General features: G+C 39.3%; 2 long non-coding RNA genes across 3 annotated transcripts in view; one reads left to right on the top strand and one right to left on the bottom strand.

The window, feature by feature from the left end:
• The window catches only part of LOC132098388 (uncharacterized), a 53,540-nt gene that overhangs the window by 25,557 nt on the left and 7,779 nt on the right, over positions 1-20,204 (bottom strand). Inside the window, exon 1 of one of the 2 annotated variants that reach the window (XR_009422906.1) lies at positions 11,240-11,308. The exons of the other annotated variant lie outside the window; for it this stretch is intronic. This is a non-coding gene — a long non-coding RNA (uncharacterized LOC132098388). Of the gene's footprint in view, positions 1-11,239; positions 11,309-20,204 lie in introns of those variants that run through there. 2 annotated transcript variants of the gene reach the window in all.
• The window catches only part of LOC132098399 (uncharacterized), a 200,344-nt gene that overhangs the window by 176,438 nt on the left and 3,702 nt on the right, over positions 1-20,204 (top strand). The window lies entirely within an intron of this gene.

Here is a 20,204-nt window from a genome sequence, read left to right as displayed (position 1 = left end):
TAGATCTTTAAAAACTGACTGTAAATCAGATAATGTTTTTAAAGTTTTGCAGACTTGATCTGAAGATCCGTTATACATGTGCATCGCAATAAAAGTGGAAAAGTTTATTTGATTCAGTAATTCAACTCAAATTGTGAAACTCGTGAATTAAATATATTCAATGCACACAGACTGAAGTAGTTTAGGTCTTTAGTTATTTTAATTGTGGCGATTTTTGGTTCACATTTCACAAAAACCCACCAATTCACTATCTCAACAAATCAGAATTCTTCAAAAGACCAATAACAAAAAAAAAAAAAAATGTAGCTGTACTGGTCTATTGAAATGAGTCACGCTTCATGCTGATGTCTTTTTGCTGTTTACCGTATTTGTCTCTCTGTCTCTGTTTTTTCAGCAGACATCGTGAAAACTACAAGAAATAAAGCATATAATGTTAAAAATATGCATGTAGTGGAGTCCTTTTCAAGTCTCTCATGTAAATGTCAGCTGATACACAAATGAACACATGCGACAAATCCGAATCCAATTACATCACTATTTACACATACCATTGTTTACATAAACTGATATAAAACATTATAATAAACAAAATACAACAGATTAATGATGAATTAACGTGTGCAACCTCTTAGACCATGCAGATAAAAGGTACTCTTTTTCAGGCTCTGCATATCATTAGCGTTTCTCTGCATCCATGTTACTTCAACACTTAATGCAGCTGTCCCGCATTCCACTCAACCTGGTCATATGACCTGTTACGCTTCAATAGTAACTTTTTCTTAAAGAACACACAACTTTAAACATTTTAAGGGAGCATATGTAATAATATAACAAATGACAAGAAAACAGATAGAATAAAAAAACAATAGAACAAGCTAGTGTTAGAGTTCTTTACACATACACACACACACACACACACACACACATACGACCGCATAATAAATGAAAAGAAAATAGAATACAAAAAGATTAGAAAGGTAGTTAGATTTTTTTTAAAGAATATAATTAGAATAGTGAGTGTTAAAGTTAGAGGGTCAAATAAAGATGGAAGAGATGTGTTTTAAGCCGATTCTTGAAGATGACTAAGGACTCAGCTGCTTGGATTGAGTTGGGGAGGTCATTCCACCAGGAGGGAACATTTAATTTAAAAGTCCGTAAAAGTGACTTTGTGCTTCTTTGGGATGGCACAATCAAGCTACGTTCACTTGCAGAATGCAAGCTTCTAGAGGGCACATAAGTCTGAAGTAATAAATTTAGGTAAATGGGTGCAGAGTCAGTGGTAGTTTTGTAGGCAAACATCAATGCCTTGAATTTTAATGCGAGCAGCTATTCGAAACCAGTGCAAGTTGATAAACAGAGGTGTGACGTGTATTCTTTTTGGCTCATTAAAAATTAATCTTGCTGCCGCATTCTGAATTAATTGTAAAGGTTTGATAGAATTGAAAGGGCTTGATCTTCTTGATGTTGAATAAAGCAAATCTGCAGGATCGGACAGTCTTAGCAATGTGGTCTGAGAAAGTCAGCTGATCATCAATCATAACTCCAAGGCTTCTAGCTGTTTTTGAAGGAGTTATGGTTGATGTGCCTAACTTGATGGTGAAATTGTGATGAAACGATGGGTTTGCTGTAATCACAAGCACTTCTGTCTTGGCAAGGTTGAGTTGAAGGTGATGGTCCATCATCCAGGAAGAAATGTCTGTTAGAAAAGCTGAGATGTGAATAGTTATCGTCGGATCATCAGGATGGATGATGCAAGTGGTATGAAAAGCCATGTTTCTGAATGACAGAACCTAATGATGCCAATGATGAAATTGAATTCAGCTTAACGCACTTTACTGTTTATCACAACAAAGGTATGCGATAGAGTATGCGATAGAGTATGCGATAGACGTATGCGATAATGCATGCGATAGAGTACGAGACCAAACACAGCACGTCTCAACACAGTAAACAAACAAGTGTTTCCTAGCAACGACAACTGCTCTAAACACTAATGACACAAGAAAAATACACTTACGCTCTGCTTTTAACTCCCGCTGATTTAACTGCTTCTCACAAAGGGTATTTCTTTGCACTCTCTTGGCTGGCGCTTGAACGCACTTTACTGTTTATCACAACAAAGGTCTACGCAAGCGCACAACACTGACAACATATGCGATAGAGTACGAGACCAAACGCAGCACGTCTCAACACAGAGACGTATATATATATATATATATATATATATATATATATGCACACACACACACACACACACACACACACACACACACACACACACACATATATATTTACATTTGCATTTTTAGGTCTCTTGTTTCTCATTTTCCTCTTGACAATACCCCATAGATTCTCTTTGAGGTTCAGAACTTTTGGTGCTTTTGACAGTGTGGGCAGGTGCCAAATCCTGCAGGAAAATGAAATCAGCATCTTTAACAACACCAGCAGATGACATTGCACCCCAAATCTTCACCGACTGTGGAAACTTAACACTTGACTTCAAGCAACTTGGGCTATGAGCTTCTCCACCCTTCCTCCAGACTCTAGGACCTCGGTTTCAAAATGAAATACAAAACTTGCTCTAATCTGAGAAGATGACTTTTGACCACTGGGCAACTCTCCAGTTAATCTTCTCCTTAGCCCAAGTAAGATGCCTCTGACAATGTTTCCCACACACTGAATTATTTGTGGCTGGCCGCCACAATATCAAAACTGACCGCCGCAAATAGATTTTGCAAAAGGCATTGACTTCATTGAATAATCATGAGCACTTGTAATGTGAGTTTTGTTTCATGTTTTGGGTTTTGTTTCTTGTTCATTGTTTTCATGTCTTTTATTTTGTAGTTTTTTTCATGCTGTTAGTGTCATGCTTCCCTTGCCCTCTTGCCTTCATGCTATTGGTTACTCTTGTTTAATTTCTCATGTTCTGATTGCTTGTCTTAGTCATGTGACTTGTTTCCCATTGGTTTGTTCTTGTCATGTGACCTGTATAGTTCGTTATAAGTAGTCATGATTTTGCCATTATGGCTTTTCGTGTATTAACGTATGTACCTGCTGTTGGTCACGTCTGTTCAAGTCACGTCTGTTCAAGTCAAGTCTGCTCATACCTCGTTAAGTCAAGTCAAGTCTTTGTTTATTGTTTGGATTTTGGATTGCACCTTATAAATAAACTGCACTTGGGTTCATCTACGCTCTCCTCATTGGACTACTCATTACAGAATACACGACCCGAGACAATGAACCCAGGATTTGTTCGTCTCCTCCACCTTCGTCAAGGTAATCAGGCTATTGAGGATTATGTTCAGGACTTTTGTGGACTCTATAACCAAGTGGATTTTAATGATGTGGCCCTCAAGGACATCTTTCAGATGGGACTTAATGAGTCCATTTGCTCTCAGCTTCCTGGGGGGAAAAATCACTGGTCGCTTGCCAAATATATAGACTATGCCTTCCTGCTGAGTGAATCAACATTCACTGTGGGAACTGTGGATGATGTTATCCACAGTCCTGCAGCACCTGCCAAGCCACAGCCTGCTCACGTCATGTCTGTTACAACAAAGCCTGTTTACATCATGCCCGCTACTCCAGGACCTGCTCCCAACATGCCAGGGTTTGCTCCCGTCATGCCTGCTACACCAAGTCCTCTTCACATCTTCACGTTTTCCAAGCCAGAGCCTGCTCACATCATGCCGGTTACTCAACATGGCCACCATTGAAGAACTCAGTTGTAAGATGGCTGACACACAAGAGTCTCTTCACAAAGTGGCGGAACCTCTGGAGTCTCGTCACGTCTCAGCTGAACATCCAGAGTCTCATTACGTCTTAGCTGAACTCCCAGAGTCTCGTCACGTCTCAGCTGAACTTCCAGAGTCTCGTCACATCTCAGCTTATCATCCAGAGCCTCGTCACGACATGGCTGCCATTCCAGAGTCTCTTCATGACATGGCCGCCATTCCAGAGTCTCGTCATGACATGGCCGCCATTCCAGAGCTTCTTCACGACATGGCTCCAATTTCTGAGTCTGAATACGTCATGCCTGTCATGCCATCTGCACGCCAGAGTCCCTGGCCAAGATGGCCGCCACGCTAGATTCGCCTGCCAAGATGGCCACCACGCCAGAGTCCCCGGCCAAGCCTAAGTCTTGCCATGTGATGGCTGTCACAGAGACTTTTCCCATGACCTCAGTGCTTTCAGTAATGGCAGTCACCATTTTGAGCGTGTGGGCTGCACACTGCGCTCCTGAGATGTATTCTGTCCACGAGTCTGCTCCTGAGGCCGCTCATGACCGTGAATTCACTCCACTGGCCCCAGAGGCAGCTGCGTCCACTGCAGAACCTCCTGCTGCAAAACCGAAGTGGTGGCAACCACCTTTGAACTCTCTGCCTGTCCTGCCACTTCCAAGGAGGCCCTCCACAAACTCTTTGCCTGTCCTGCCGCTGCCAAGGAGGCCATCCACAAACTCTCTGACTGTCCTGTCACAGCCACGGAGGCCACTCATGAACTCACTGCCTGTCCTCTCAAAGCCATGGAGGCCGCTCATTAACCCTCTGGAGTCAAAAAACGCATATACGCGTTCTGAGGCATTTTCTCCTGATAACCCCGAAAAGAACTTAAATTACACTTTAAGTTTTGATCTTACAGATAAGAGCAATACATCGATTGAATCTTTAAAAGGTCTACTTTTTTGTATACAGACATAACAACAACAAAACTTTGTGCATTTATAAAACAAAAAAAAAACAAGGTGTGCTGTCTGCAGCCTTTGTCTGTGGTGATCTTCATTTAGACACAGGTCATTAAAATGAACTGTAACTCAGTGAATACTCAACGAAGAGACATGAGAGATAGATCTATAGAAAGCCTAACATGTCTACTTTTAAACTAAATAAGTGCAGCCGAAAACAAATATTCTGTGATAAAGCAATCCATATGAAAACAACGAGATGTCAATTTTTCACGTCTCCCTTCATTATCTTCTAATGCGACCACGCCCCCGCACTGAACGCGCTATTCAGATTCTAATGTTTCACTGAAGCTGCGGCTTGAATACGCCCACACAACAGAAGACAACACAGCGAGAATTTGATTGTTCCTAATAAACTGTTTAACTGCACTTGTAAGTGGATATTAAATTATGTTGTGGGCTAATTAAATATATTCTAAATACACGACAAACATAAAATTTTATACATTTATTTTGTCCTTACATTCTTTCTTGTAACTCTTCCCTCTCAGTGACACAGCTAACTGAAAGGCTCATTATGCAGCTCATTATGTGGGCCTTTGTCTTTTCAGGTGTAAATCACAATGATATTCATGATAGTTGACGCCTAGTTGACGCGTTGACTTTTACCAACAAAAAGTGTCTTAGAAAATTTAAATCAATATACTGTATTGTTTTCTGTGAGTGAGTAAACAAGATGATTTTCACATAATGTAGAAAGAAAAATTCTAGGGTACAAGCTCCAGTTCTCAAAAGTCTCAAAATGTTATGTGTGTGTTTTATGGCCTTATTCAAGTGATTTAACATTTTTAGTTGTTCACTAACCACGCATAATATATATATATATATATTTTTTTTTTCTCAAAAACACAATCAAAACTTCTCCAGGCCCCAAAAATACCCTTAGACTCCAGAGGGTTAACTCACTGTCTGTCCTGTCGTGGCCACGGAATGCCACTCAAGAATTCACTGTCTGTCCTATCATGACCAAGTGTACTGTCCATGATTCTGCTCCACCATGGCTTTCTGCTCTGTGGGCACCGCCTGACCACCCCGCTCTGCAGGCACGGTCTGGCCAACACGCTGGGCCTGCACCGCCATGACTCCCCGCTGGGCCTGCCCCACAATGGCTCCATACTGCTCTGGATCTGCTCCACGGCCCAGGTCCCCCTCTGCTCCATTGTCTGTCACTGCTACATGGCCAAGGTTCCCCTCTGCTCTATTGTCTGTCACTGTTCCACAGCCCAGGTCCTGCTCTGCTCCATTGTCTGTCACTGCTCCATGGCCCAGGTCACCCTCAGCTCCATTGTCTGTCACTGCTTCACGGCCCAGGTCCCCCTCTGCTCCAATGTCTGTCATTCCCTCTGATGATGTGTCCCAGGTCCCACCACTGCTCCTTGCTGCAGGCCCACCATTGCTCCACGCTCCAGGTCCTGTTTCTTTTCACAGGCCTGGCCCTCCACCTTTTTCTTCCACACTTTTTCCTTCCACTCAACTTTCTTTTAACATGCTTGGATACAGCACTCTGTGCACAGCCAGCTTCTTTGGCAATTAATGTCTGTTGCCTAACCTTCTTGAAAAAGGGTGTCAATGATTGTCTTGTGGACAACTGTCAGATCAGCAGTCTTCCTCATGATTGTGTAGCCTAGTGAACCACACTGAGAGACCATTTTGAAAGCCCAGGAAACCTTTGTAGGTGTTTTGAGTTGATCAGCTATTGACATGTCACCATATTCTAATTTGTTGAGATTGTGAATTGGTGTTTTTTTTTTATGTGGGCCAAAATCATCACAATTAAAAGAATCAAAGACTTAAACAACTTCAGTTTGTGTGCATTTAATTCATTTAATACATGAGTTTCACAATTTGAGTTGAATTACTGACATTAATTGATTTTTGAATGACATTCTAATTTATTGAGATATACCTGGGAATGTGATTTATTGGAGTTAAAATTCTCATTCTAAAAGACACGAATATCTACTAATGCAAAGGTGATTTTTTTTGTAGAGCACAAAAGCAAATAAGATGGTTACAGATACAGATATAATTAAATGTTTTCATTCTTGTTAAAACTTGTTTGTGGAATTTAATGTGTTCATTTGTGGGAGATTCTCATATATTTGTAGCTTTGGCACTGTTTTAACTCCAAACTAATGCTAATGATCTCCTTGCATGTCATTTGCAGGGCAGTGCTGCATTTTGTAAGCAGACTTATTCTACTATATGTGTTGAGATCACATGACCAACTTAATGTTACACTTTTTATAATGTGAAGTCTTGTACAATATTTTTAATTGCTGAATAAATCAATCATGATTGATTAATGTGACACATTTTCAAATTTCCTGTTACTGCATCCACTGTGGCACAGTGTAATTATTTTTATTTCACACCAACAACCCGAAAACAGCAGTAAAAAAATACATTAAAAAAGATAGAAAGAGGAAGAAATACAGACAGAGTGAGATAATCAACCAAGACTGGAAACATGAGCACAGCACTTTTGAAATCTCCTGACTACATCTAAGAGAGATACACTTGTTGTTGTTGTTTCACTTGATCATTAAATATGAACTGACATATAATACAGACCATAATGCATGAATGTTTTCAGCCAGAAGAAGTCGCTGTTATTAAGAGGGTGTGTGGAGGGCATAAGCGCTGGCTTCGGGATCTGAATCCTCCCTGTGAAGGTGATCCACATGTCAAATAAAGTCACCTTTATTTATATAGCACTTTAGACAAAAATGATTGTGCCAAACCAACTGACCAACATTAATTAGGAAAACAGTGTGTCAATAATGCAAAATGACAAAGGCAGTTCATCATTGAATTCAGTGATGTCATCATCTCAGTTCAGTTTAAATAGTATCTGTTCAATAATTTGCAATCAATTCAACGATATCGCTGTAAATGAAGTGTCCCCAACTAAGCAAGCCAGAGACGACAGCAGCAAGGAACCAAAACCTTGGGGGAAAACCAGGCTCAAAATGGGGGCCCAGTCCTCCTCTGACCAGACAAAACTAACAGTTCAATTCCAGGCTGCAGCAAAGTCAGATTGTGCAGAAGATTCATCTGTTTCCTGTGGTCTTGTCCCAGTGGTCGTCTGAGACAAGGTCTTTACAGGGGATCTGTATCTGGGGCTCTAGTTGTCCTAGTCTTCGCTCTCTTTCTAGGTGCTGATCCACCATCTGGTCTGGATACGTACTGGATCCGGGTGACTGCAGTGACCCTCTGATCTGGATACAGAATAATATTAGCATAGATTATATTCTTCTAACGGATTTGGAGATTAGATTAAAGATATTGGTTTTTAATCTTGATTTAAACTGCAAGAGTGTGTCTGTCTCCAAATCAATGTTAGGCAGGTTATTCCAAAGTTTAGGTGCTAAATAGGAAAATGATCTGCCGCCTGCAGTTGACTTTGATATTCTAGGTATTATCAAATTGCCTGAGTTTTGAGAAAGTAGCGGACGTAGAGGATTATACTGTAAAAGGAGCTCATTCAAATACTGAGGTGCTAAACCATTCAGGGCTTTATAAGTAATAAGCAATATTTTAAAATCTATACAATGTTTGATAGGGAGCCAGTGCAGTGTTGACAGGACTGGGCTAATATGGTCATACTTCTTGGTTCTAGTAAGAACTCTAGCTGCTGCATTTTGGACTTACTGGAGTTTGTTTATTCAGCGTGCAGAACAACCACCCAATAATGCATTATAATAATCTAACCTTGAAGTCCTAAATGCATGGATTGACATTTCTGCATTTGACATTGAAAGCATAGGCCATAATTTAGATATATTTTTCAGATGGAAAAATGCAGTTTTACAAATTCTAGAAAGTTTTACTAGAATTCTAGAAATTCTAGAAATTCCCCCCCAACTAACAGAACTAGACTGAAATTCCTAAGGGGACCTTTTAACCTCTGGTCCCCACAGAACATCTTTATGTCAGAGAATGGCACAAGAACTGTCTTTTAATGAACTCAAATGGACTTATAAATGTATAACAGTCAATCGCTTAACCCACACATTTGACTATCATGTTTATAATCACTTATTGTGTAGGTCTTTTAATAACTAATGGATAGATTAAGGATTCATATTCATGTTTAGTATGTATGTGTTTCAATCTACTTGCTTGAAATGTTTCTGACCATCAGTTATTTGTCAAATGTATCATATTCTTGTTATAGGAATCATGTCCAAAATTATACCCTGCAAGAGCAGGAAAATTCAGACCACATGCTTAATAAGATAACATATGATTTATGATACCCTGAGCAAAGACAATATCTAATTGGTCAAGACAACATTTGAGGTGTGGCCAAAAGGCCAATTTAAATACTCAGGACACCATCAAATTTAGCTTTTAGCTTTGCTTCTTAGCTTTTGCTATCAGTCATGCCAGCTTTTAGCCTGCTTTTTAGTCATGCTTTTAGTCATCACTGTTAGCATTTTTTTGAGTGTGTTTCCAGCGTGCGTCGGCCTGCACGCCTGCTGCTACTTATCCACGATGAGAAGAAAAACCACCTAGTCTCGTCAAACTTTACTTCTATTCTTTTACTTTAGTTTATTTTATTTTGCGTTTGAGATTTTCGTGTTCTGAGTTAAGTTTTGTAACGCTGTGCCTCCGAGTCTGACCTCAAGTGCCCGTTCAACTGCAACCAGCCCACAACTCCGCATCTTCTGTGACGTGACATTCAGCCAAGTATGGTGACCCATACTCAGAATTTGTGCTCTGCTTTTAACCCATCCGAAGTGCACACACACAGAGCAGTGAACACACACACACACACTGTGAACACACACCCGGAGCAGTGGGCAGCCATTTATGCTGCGGCGCCCGGGGAGCAGTTGGGGGTCCGATGCCTTGCTCAAGGGCACCTAAGTCATGGTATTGAGGGTGGAGAGAGAGCTGTACAGGCACTCCCCCCACCCACAATTCCTGCCGGCCCGGCACTCGAACTCACAACCTTTCGATTTGGGAGTCCGACTCTCTAACCATTAGGCCACGACTTCCCCAAGTCAGATGATGCCCAACCACGGGCCTCCCAAGACGTCACTTCAACGACTACTGAACTTCCAGCCAATCAGCAACCTCGGGAAACCCCCTTTCTCTGATCTGTACTGGTGTATCTAATATAATTTTAACCTCATTGAGGAACTCAATGCGAGGGTTAATTAAGTAATTGATGGCGGTTCGCGTCTATGCAATTTCACGTATTGCTGTAAACTTGGGATTCCACATTTCCATACTCATTCTTCCCTAACTTTCTATCTTCCTGCAACTTGTGTGAATGTGTGAGTGCGTGTGCTTATGTGTTAGATAAGTTTATATGTCTTAGATTTAACTAATAAAACCTCATTCATATTGAAAAGAGAAGTATTTTGTGTTTTCTGCTTACAAGTTAATGTCTTAAACTGCTGATCTTATTACTGTGCCAATTAATAGTGTTTTCACTATAGTTTGGATGTGCATATTTGATGTTAAACGGCTCGTTCAGTGAATCGCTGGCCGTTTCAATGATGAGCCGTGAAACAGTGATTCTGTTCAAATTCCCTTTAAAATCTTAAATGATTCCCTTTGAGCTAAATTGACCTGTTTCCCTTACAGATCAGTTTGATACCTCTTTATTCACTGCTACAAATTGATGGCGGTCATATAAGTATGATTTAAACTATGCTAATGCACTTCCATTAATGCCAACAAAGTTTTCTATTCAATGCAAAATAATGTAGTGCTCAATAGTGTCGAATGCAGCACTAAGGTCCAATAGCACTAATAGAGAGATACAACCACGATCAGATGATAAGAGCAGGTAATTTGTAACTCCAAGGAGAGCAGTCTCAGTACAGTACTATGATACGGTCTAAATCCTGACTGGAAATCCTCACAGATACCATTTTTCTCTAAGAAGGAATATAATTGTGAAGATACTACCTTCTCTAGTATATTGGACAGAAAAGGTAGATTTGAGATCGGTCTATAATTAACTAGTTCTTTGGGGTCAAGTTGTGGTTTTTTGATGAGAGGCTTAATAATAGCCAGTTTGAGGGTTTTGGGTACATATCCAAGTGACAATGAGGAATTGATAATAGTCAGAAGAAGATCTATGACTTCTGGAAGCATGTTGTTAGTTTAGATTATTTAACAAGTTTATACAATTCTTCCTCTCTTGTAGTAGAGAATGAGTGGAACTGTTCCTCGGGGGGTCTATAGTGCACTGTGTGATGTGATACTGTAGCTAACGGCTGCATGGTTACAATTTTATCTGTAATAGTATTGATTTTAGAAGTAAAGTAGTTCACAAAGTCATTCCTGCTGTGATGTTGGGAAATGTCAACACTTGTTGATGCTTTATTTTTCGTTAATTTAGCCACTGTATTGAATAAATACCTGGGGTTATGTTTGTTTTCTTCTAAAAGAGAGGAAAACGTAATCAGATCTAGCAGTTTTTAATGCTTTTCTGTGGGATAGGTTACTTTTCCGCCAAGCAATACGAAATACCTCTAATTTTGTTTTCCTCCAGCTGCACTCCGTTTTCCGGGCTGCTCTCTTTAGGTTGCGAGTGTGCTCATTGTGCCATGGTGTCAGACTGTTTTCCTTAACCATCCTTGAGCGTAAAGGAGCAACTGTATTTGAAATGCTAGAAAAGAGAGAGTCCATAGTTTCTGTTACATCATCAAGTTGTTCTGAGGTTTTGGATATGCTAAGGAATTGAGATACAAGGAAGGAAGATTACTTGCAAAGCAGTCTTTTGTGGTAGAAGTGATGGTTCTACCATACTTGTAACAAGAAGTATTTCATAAAAGTTATTATTTATTATTATTATTATTATTATTATTAAGTAGAATTTACAGTTTTAGCTATATGAAGTTTGCACAAAACTAAATAATTATCTGCGATATCATCACTTGGCTGCATAATTTCAACACCATAAACATCAATTCCATGTGTAAGTATTAAATCTAGAGTATGATGTCGACAATGAGTAGGTCCTGAGACAGAAAAGGAGAACCTCTGCCCATCGAGGCCTTTATGAGAGAAAGTGCACAGGGGCTCATCAGGATAGAGTACAATCTGAGCAAATTCATTCTCTCGCATATAATGTTCCTCAAGTGAATGATTCCCCTGTGTGAGGGGGGAGATTTGTCCTGCTGCTAGATGCATTATTTTGGCCCATTATTCAGTCACACGATGGTTGATGGTTAACAAATTTAGATATCTTTGATGAAATTTGAGAGCTTTTTGACCCTCCCATTGATGGCAACACAACTGAATCATTCAAGACCCATATAGTAAGGACATCTTTAAATTATCCATGTGCCATCACTGGTTCATCCTTAATTTTATGGAGCTACAAGAATACTTTTTGTGCACAGAGATAAGAAAAATTATGTTATTCAACAAATTGTTGAAAATGTTGCATTGTAGTCTATGGAGGGTCAGAAAGCTCCCAGATTTTATCAAACATATCTTAATTTGTGTTCCAAGATGAGCAAAGGTCTTTCTTTTTATTTTCAAGTGAACTAACCCTTGTGAAAAAGAAGTGCACTTAAGTATGCTTTTATAAAGTGTACTTATTGTGGAAATAATATACTTTAAAATAACACACATAAGTGCAAATTAAGCTTTCAGTTGATAAATAATTTCTGACGATTTCTAAAATGTGGTAGAGAAAAGGGCAACGAAGAAGTCTTTTTTAAACAAAGGTCAGAACTCCTGTTATAATGTAGATTTCTGAGGGTGCACTCTTGTCATATATTAATCTATTACTTGGTAAATATATATTTGGGAGTCTTTGGGAGACCTTTCCAACGATATATAGTTTGTCAAGATTAGATTAGATTTCATTGTAATATAGTGAAATTCTGTATATGGGACGGGGTGACAGTTAAAGGGCTAAAATACACTTTAAGGTCATTTAACAATACACTTAAGTGTGAATTAAATGTAATGTTTTTGAACACATAAATGCATATTATTAATTCCAAATATATTACAATTTAAAATTGCATTAATTGCAATTAGTTTATCTTTTGAGTGATATTTTTGAACCACTTAAGTGGGACTTTAGTGTATTTTATATGTGATTTGAAATATGGTAAATATGTACTTCTGAATAAGCAATTAATGTGAACTAAAATATACTTCAATATCATATATCTCTGGCAATTAAGTTAACAAAAAAATGGAAAAAAAATACTTTTTGCTGATGCACAAGAAAAACCCAGCACAATACAGTTACAACTCTTCAACTCACTTATTAGAAAGAGTCTGGAGAGCAATGCTTATTTCACCATCACAGAAAACATCATTCTGTAAGATGTATAAACCTCTTTCCTCATTGGGGACCTAAAATTTTGGGGGTCCAAATTTACTGGTATTACTATACATGTGGAGTCATTTGGTCGCCATAACAAATAGGATTACAAACACACAAACAGACACACACTTAATAAAAAATAAAAATAAAAAAAATACAAAATAAAGATAATGATAATTCCACGTACAACAACCATTTACTAGCACCAAAATTAAACATTATTGAAAGTTTTCTTCTAAAATCTTTCTCCAGCATTAGTGAATGCAAATTTGACTAAATTAATTAATTAATTAATTAATTCCGCTTCCGGCTTTGCTACCATTCGGACGTTCTAGCTTACTGCTCTGCGCTTTGCTTCTTATTTCTGTACTTTTCTCAGATTTTTCTAAGATTTCTACATCAGCAGATCAGCACAGTCCTCAAAAAACAGATTTTTTGGCACAAACGCTAAAACTAAAAACTCTTTGGGACTGAAATAATACTACAAAAAGAAGACTTTGCCTCCACTGATAGCAGCTTACAACCCAGAGAGGGGAAAACAACTGCCTACATTCAAACAGAAGATAGAATGCCTCATGTTGGATCTACTTGTTGCATGAACTGCTGCAAACTTCTACAAAGGATTGTGATTCTTGAAACAAAGTTACTTGCTGGACTTCCAAAACAGACGGAACACTTAGCAGACCGTCGTCATGGACCTTCTCAGCATACAGCCGGTGAGTCCCATGAATCTTAAGAATCGCAACAGTTTATACCAAGTGTAGAGGAACAAGCCGAAACTGATCACCACACTAATCGATGGCACAAACAGGGAGCAAGACCCAAAGGAACACGAAATATCAGATTGTCACGAGTTTCTTGTATTGCTGCCGTAGCTTCCTCTACCCCAGATTCGACTATGACAAGGCTTGTGAATACTGGCATTCAACCACCCCCTATACATCTTGAGAATAGATTTGAAGCATTAATGAATGTGGGTGAGGAATCCCCAAATGTATTTAAACATGGATCTGATCAGCCAGCAGCTAACATCGCTACTAACAGGCGCTCAAGGACGAGCAGACAGCGGTTTTCAGCTCAGAGCACAGCCGAGCCAAGCACTCTGATAGTGGGTGACTCTGTTATCAGAAACATCCGTAGCAGGACTACAACAACATGCTGCCTTCCTCAAGCAATGGTCTCTGATGTGAACAAGGAACTTCAGAACATTCTGATGAAGCACAAGACTGCAAATCGAATCATCATCCATGTGGGGAAGAATGATATTCGGAAAGAGCAGTCAGAACTCCTTAAGAAGGACTTCAGTGAACTCTTTGAAACACTTCGAAGACTCAAAGTTCAGTCATTCATCAGTGGACCACTCCCAGCAAGGGGAACAAATATGTTTTCACGGTTGCTTGGGCTGAACACATGGCTACAAAGATCTTGTAATATAAAAGGAGTGAATTTCATTGACAACTTCAATCTTTTCTGGGGCCATAGACAATTGTTTAAACCGGATGGCCTCAACCCAAACAAACTTGGTGGTAGAGTGTTTAAGGACAATATCTACTTTCCCCCCCATCATCCTTCAGCAGAGTGTGTCGATCCATTCAGCACACACACACCGGGTCTTAGTCATCATGTTGTTGACATATCCCACAAGGACACTGATAACACCACGCAGCCAAAACAAGCACTGCTCATGGACACTATCCCGACTGAGCCCTGCCCACAGACCTCCTCACAGACTGACTGTGATGTATCAAAACAGCTACAAGATTCAGCACCCAGGGATTACTTTCTGGAAAACAGCCAGGGAAGCCAGGACAAGATATCACAGCCACCGGAAACACCAGAGACGCAGCCCATCTCACCAGACACATTATCACTTTCTCCAGCATCTCCACTTCTGTGCTTCTCACAGAAAATAGAGGAATTGGTGTATGCTGGGACTAAACTCTCTCACTCATTTGCTGCAAGCCCACAGATATCACAAAAAAAAATGGCTGGCAGGCCCCAAAACCACCATAGCGTGTGGTCCCTGCTCCTGCGAGAGCTCTTCGACCACTGCCACAACGCCAGGGCCCAAACCCTCTATCTGCTGAAGGTGAACCAAAAACAATGGATAGCAGCTCTCAGTGATATGTGTTGGGTCCCCGCTATAATAACAGCAACATTCACAAATGCCTACTGAACAAGCGGGAACCCAGTGTGCCTGTAGCTTTCTCTATTTCAGTTTTATCACGTGATAGAAAGTCTAAGGCCATCTCAAGCCGAAGGGCAAACTCATCTAATCTGCGGCCTATTATGCATCAAACTAAAATTGATGTAAAGGCACAAAGCACAGCCATCAAGTTAGCATCGTTAAACATTCGCTCACTAAAAAATAAATCATTTCTAATCAATGACTTTATTATAACCCCAAACAATCTGGATTTTATGTTTCTAAACGAAACATGGCTTGAAGACAGCTGCAATGCAACAGTCCTTAATGAAGCAGCCCCTCCTAACTTCACTTACATGAGTGTCTGCAGGACTGTTAAGAGAGGTGGGGGTGTAGCTGCTCTATTTAAAGATGTCTATCAATGCAAGCAAGTGTCATTTGGTCAGTACTTGTCTTTTGAATATTTAGGGATTGTGCTGAAAGGTGCTCCACGCATTCTGTTTATTATTATTTACAGGCCTCCAAAATACTCTCGAGCCTTTGTTGAAGAGGTCACAGAAATGTTATCAATGATTTCCTCAGAGTTTGACTGTTTTGCTATTGCAGGGGATTTTAATATTCACATAGATAATGCAGAAAACAAAACTACAAAATAAATGATAACGGTTCTAAACACTTTTGACTTGACTCAGCATGTGCATGGACCCACACACAAAGGTGGACACACTCTAGACTTAATCATCAGTAGGGGTCTAAACATTTCATCCATTGTTATTAAGGACACTTCTGTATTTTCTTTGATATTTTGAGGTCTGCTACAACTGAATCTAGATCGGTCTCTGTCAGAAGGAGATGCATTAACGAGAACACAAGTGTACTATTTATGGAGGCTATATCTTTAACACCAAGCATTTCTGCAGACTCTGTTGATACTCTCCTTGATTCATTCAACTCAAAAGTTAAGAATGTTATTGATGATATTGCTCCAATAATAATGAAATCAGAAATCAGTTTGGAGAAGATCAACAGCAGTTCAGACTATGAAAAGACAATGCAGAAAAGCAGAGCGGATGTGGCGGAAGACAAAACTTGAAATTCACTATAGCATCTACAAAGAAGGCCTTCATGCTTTTAATGTGAAACTAGCCACAGCTAGACAGAATTTCTTCTCAAACCTTATAAACATTAACTTAAATAACACTCGTACTCTTTTTGCCACTGTTGAGAGACTGACAAACCCCCCAAGTCAAATTCCCAGTGAAATGCTATCAGACAGCAAATGCAATGAGTTTGCATCCTTCTTTTCTGAGAAGATCATCAATATCAGGAAGGCGATTAGCACATCCTCAAGTAATGCAGAGGTCAGACAGATTAGGCCACAATATCAAAAAGATACAATGTCGATTTTTGAAGCAATTGATAGCAAAATTCTGGAAGACATAGTGCAGCACCTAAAATCGTCAACCTGCTATCTTGACACACTTCCCACATCTTTTTTCAAAAATGTGCTTAACTGCTTAGAAGCAGATCTTTTAGAAGTGGTGAACGCCTCACTTCTTTCTGGGACATTTCCAAACTCCTTAAAAAATGCAGTTGTTAAGCCCCTCCTGAAAAAGAGCAATCTTGATAACACTATTTTGAGCAGTAGATTAGACCAATATCTAATCTTCCTTTTATAGGTAAAATTATAGAAAAGGTCGTTTTTAATCAGCTGAACAAATACTTAAACTCAAATGGATACCTGGACAATTTTCAATCTGGTTTTTTACCGCATCACAGCACAGAGACAGCACTCATTAAGATAATAAATGATATTCGCTTAAATTGTGACTCTGGCAAAATATCGGTGCTGGTATTGCTAGATCTCAGTGCAGCGTTTGACACTGTCGATCATAATATACTACTATAGAGACTGGAAAACTGGGTCGGGCTTTCTGGGATGGTACTCAAATGGTTCAGGTCATACTTAGAAGGGAGAGGTTATTATGTGAGTCTAGGAGAGCATAAGTCTAAGTGGACGTGTATGACATGCGGAGTCCCACAAGGGTCAATTCTTGCACCGCTCTTGTTTAGCCTGTATATGCTTCAACTAAGTCAAATAATGAGAAAGAACCAAATTGCCTATCACAGCTATGCTGATGATACCCAGATTTACCTAGCCTTATCTCCAAATGACTACAGCCCAATTGACTCCCTCTGCAAATGCATTGATGAAATTAATAGTTGGATGTGCCAGAATGTTCTTCAGTTAAACAAGGAAAAAACTGAAGTCATTGCATTTGAAAACAAAGATGAAGTGTTCAAGGTGAATGCATACCTTAACTCTAGGGGTCAAACAACTAAAAATCAAGTCAGGAATCTTGGTGTGATTCTGGAGACAGACCTTAGTTTCAATAGTCATGTCAAAGCAGTAACTAAATCAGCATACTATCATTTAAAAAACATTGCAAGAATTAGATGTTTTGTTTCCAGCCAAGACTTGGAGAAACTTGTTCATGCCTTCATCACCAGCAGGGTGGACTATTGTAATGGGCTCCTCACCGGCCTTCCCAAAAAGACCATTAGACAGCTGCAGCTCATCCAGAATGCTGCTGCCAGGATTCTGACTAGAACCAGAAAATCTGAGCATATCACACCAGTCCTCAGTTCCTTACACTGGCTTCCAGTTACATTTAGGATTGATTTTAAAGTACTTTTACTCGTATATAAGTCACTAAATGACCTAGGACCGAAATATATTTCAGATATGCTCACTGAATATAAGCCTAACAGATCACTCAGATCATTAGGATCGAGTCAGTTAGAAATACCAAGGGTTCACACAAAACAAGGGGAGTCCTCCTTTAGTTACTATGCCGCCCGCAGTTGGAAACAGCTTCCAGAAGAGATCAGATGTGCTAAAACACTAGTCACATTTAAATCTAGACTTAAAACTCATCTGTTTAGCTGTGCATTTATTGAATGAGCACTCTGCGATGTCCGAACTGATTGCAATATATATTTTCACTGTTTTTTTTTTATTTTATTTTATGTAAAATCATTTTCTAACTGTTTTAAATTCATTTTAAATAAGTACAGTTTTAATAATTTTAAAAGTTTTAATACTGCTTGTTTTATTCTTGTTATTATTTTTCTTCATTATTATTATACTTTCTTTTATGTGGACAAGGGAATATTGTTGCGCTCAGATGAAGGCTGGTTGTAAGTCCAGGTGCGTGAAAGCCAGTAAAATGTAGAAGAGACTGTTGATGGTTCGCACTCTGAAAAACTAGACAAAGTCTTTAACAAAAAGAATCAATCATTTAATTAGAGCAAGAGCAGACGTTTCAGCCATCCAGCTATTATCAATGCTCAATGCTCATAATGTTATTATCAACCATCAACAGTCTCTTCTACTTTCTTTTATGTAAAGCACTTTGAATTACCATTGTGTACGAAATGTGCTATATAAATAAACTTGCCTTGCCTTGCCTAATTGATTAATTAAAAAAAAAGAACTCCAAACAAACAACCCATTCTCACTCCAAAGGCGTCAAAAACCGAAGCATGGTCAAGCGCCCCTAGCGTCACTTTTATGACGCCAAATGTACCTCTCGGCGTCGAATATCGAAGCACTACGACCTTCATTGCTTTCAGTGGGAAACTTTTGGCGTCAGTCATCATTAACATTCTGTTCTTCAATTTTATTTTCTCTCCCCTTTTTTATTATTTTTATTTTTAGCTGAAAAGACGTAAAGGAAGCAGTCAGCCCAGTGGTGTTTCTGGAGAGGTATTCCTTCAGAAATGGAGAAGACAGAAAGCTGCGGAGGCAGACATTTGCAGCAGTAAGTCTGTGATAGTTTGTCCCTTTTATCAAACATTCCTGCTGTTATCATTTGTACAGCATTTGTTGTTTCTTAAACTGTTGCACTGTCCAAATACCCACACTTGCCATCTTTGCACTTGACCACTTGAATGAGCATGATGACCATAAGTGTTTGTCGAACTTTTCATGACCTGATGACTGTGTTTCCCAGTCCTGGTCCTGGAGAGCCCCAACACTGCACGGTTTTGGTGTCTCTCTTATCTGACAAACACACTTTTGAGGTCTTGGAGTCTTTTCTGATGCAACCTGGTCTCACAGAATTCCGTGAAATGTCCACGGGCCCTTAACTCAAAATCCGTGAAATCATCACGGAATTGCCCCAAATTCCGTGACGTGGCCACGGATATATCTCCAACGCAAGTCAATGACACTGACCTTCCGTGGTCCACACACGGATACCCGTTTCAATGACGGAGTACAGAACTCGCTCAACGGACGTGCTTTCTCATTTGGAAACGCAACATTTGAAGTATTTGTTTCTTTTCCAATGCCATAATGACGTTAACCAGACAGTTATTGTAGTTATTGCATTGTCCTGCCATCATAAAAATTCACTTTGATTCTGTTAGCCTAACTAAAATCTGTGATACGAGCACGGAGTCTGTGCTGAGATCACGGATAACTCTAACGCAAGTCAATGACACTCATCTTCCGTGGCCCACACACGGATGCAGTCTCACGGCAGTTCGTGATTTGGGCACGTAATTTAATCTATTTATTCGTGGCATGGACACGTTTATTTCGTTATTTTCGTGATTGCAGCACGTTTTTTTTAAACTAATGCATTTCAATTGGAGGCATCTTTCGTGCATCAGCACGATACTTTCTGATTAATTAATTTTTTTCCCCCCACAGGACAACAGAAGAAACTTACTGAAACTTTTTTTTTAAAAAATCGGAGCTTAACTTACTGTAACAAAACTGAGCAACATACTGTATTGCTGGTGACAAAAACACACATTAAAACTTTTTTTGCTGTAAAATGCACAATGGTTCTTTTTTTACTTTTTTTTATTGATTTTTATTTTTTTCATAGGCCTAGATTTTTTTTTAATTACAGATATCAATATCAAGTCCTTGACACATAACTGTAACACATTTTCACATTTAGAAACAATATAGTTTAAATAAAAAG

Source organism: Carassius carassius, chromosome 2 (assembly GCF_963082965.1).
Source record: "Carassius carassius chromosome 2, fCarCar2.1, whole genome shotgun sequence".
Lineage (NCBI taxonomy): Eukaryota > Metazoa > Chordata > Actinopteri > Cypriniformes > Cyprinidae > Carassius > Carassius carassius.
Note: the sequence above shows the minus strand (reverse complement) of the source record. Positions and strands in the feature narration are given on the sequence as shown.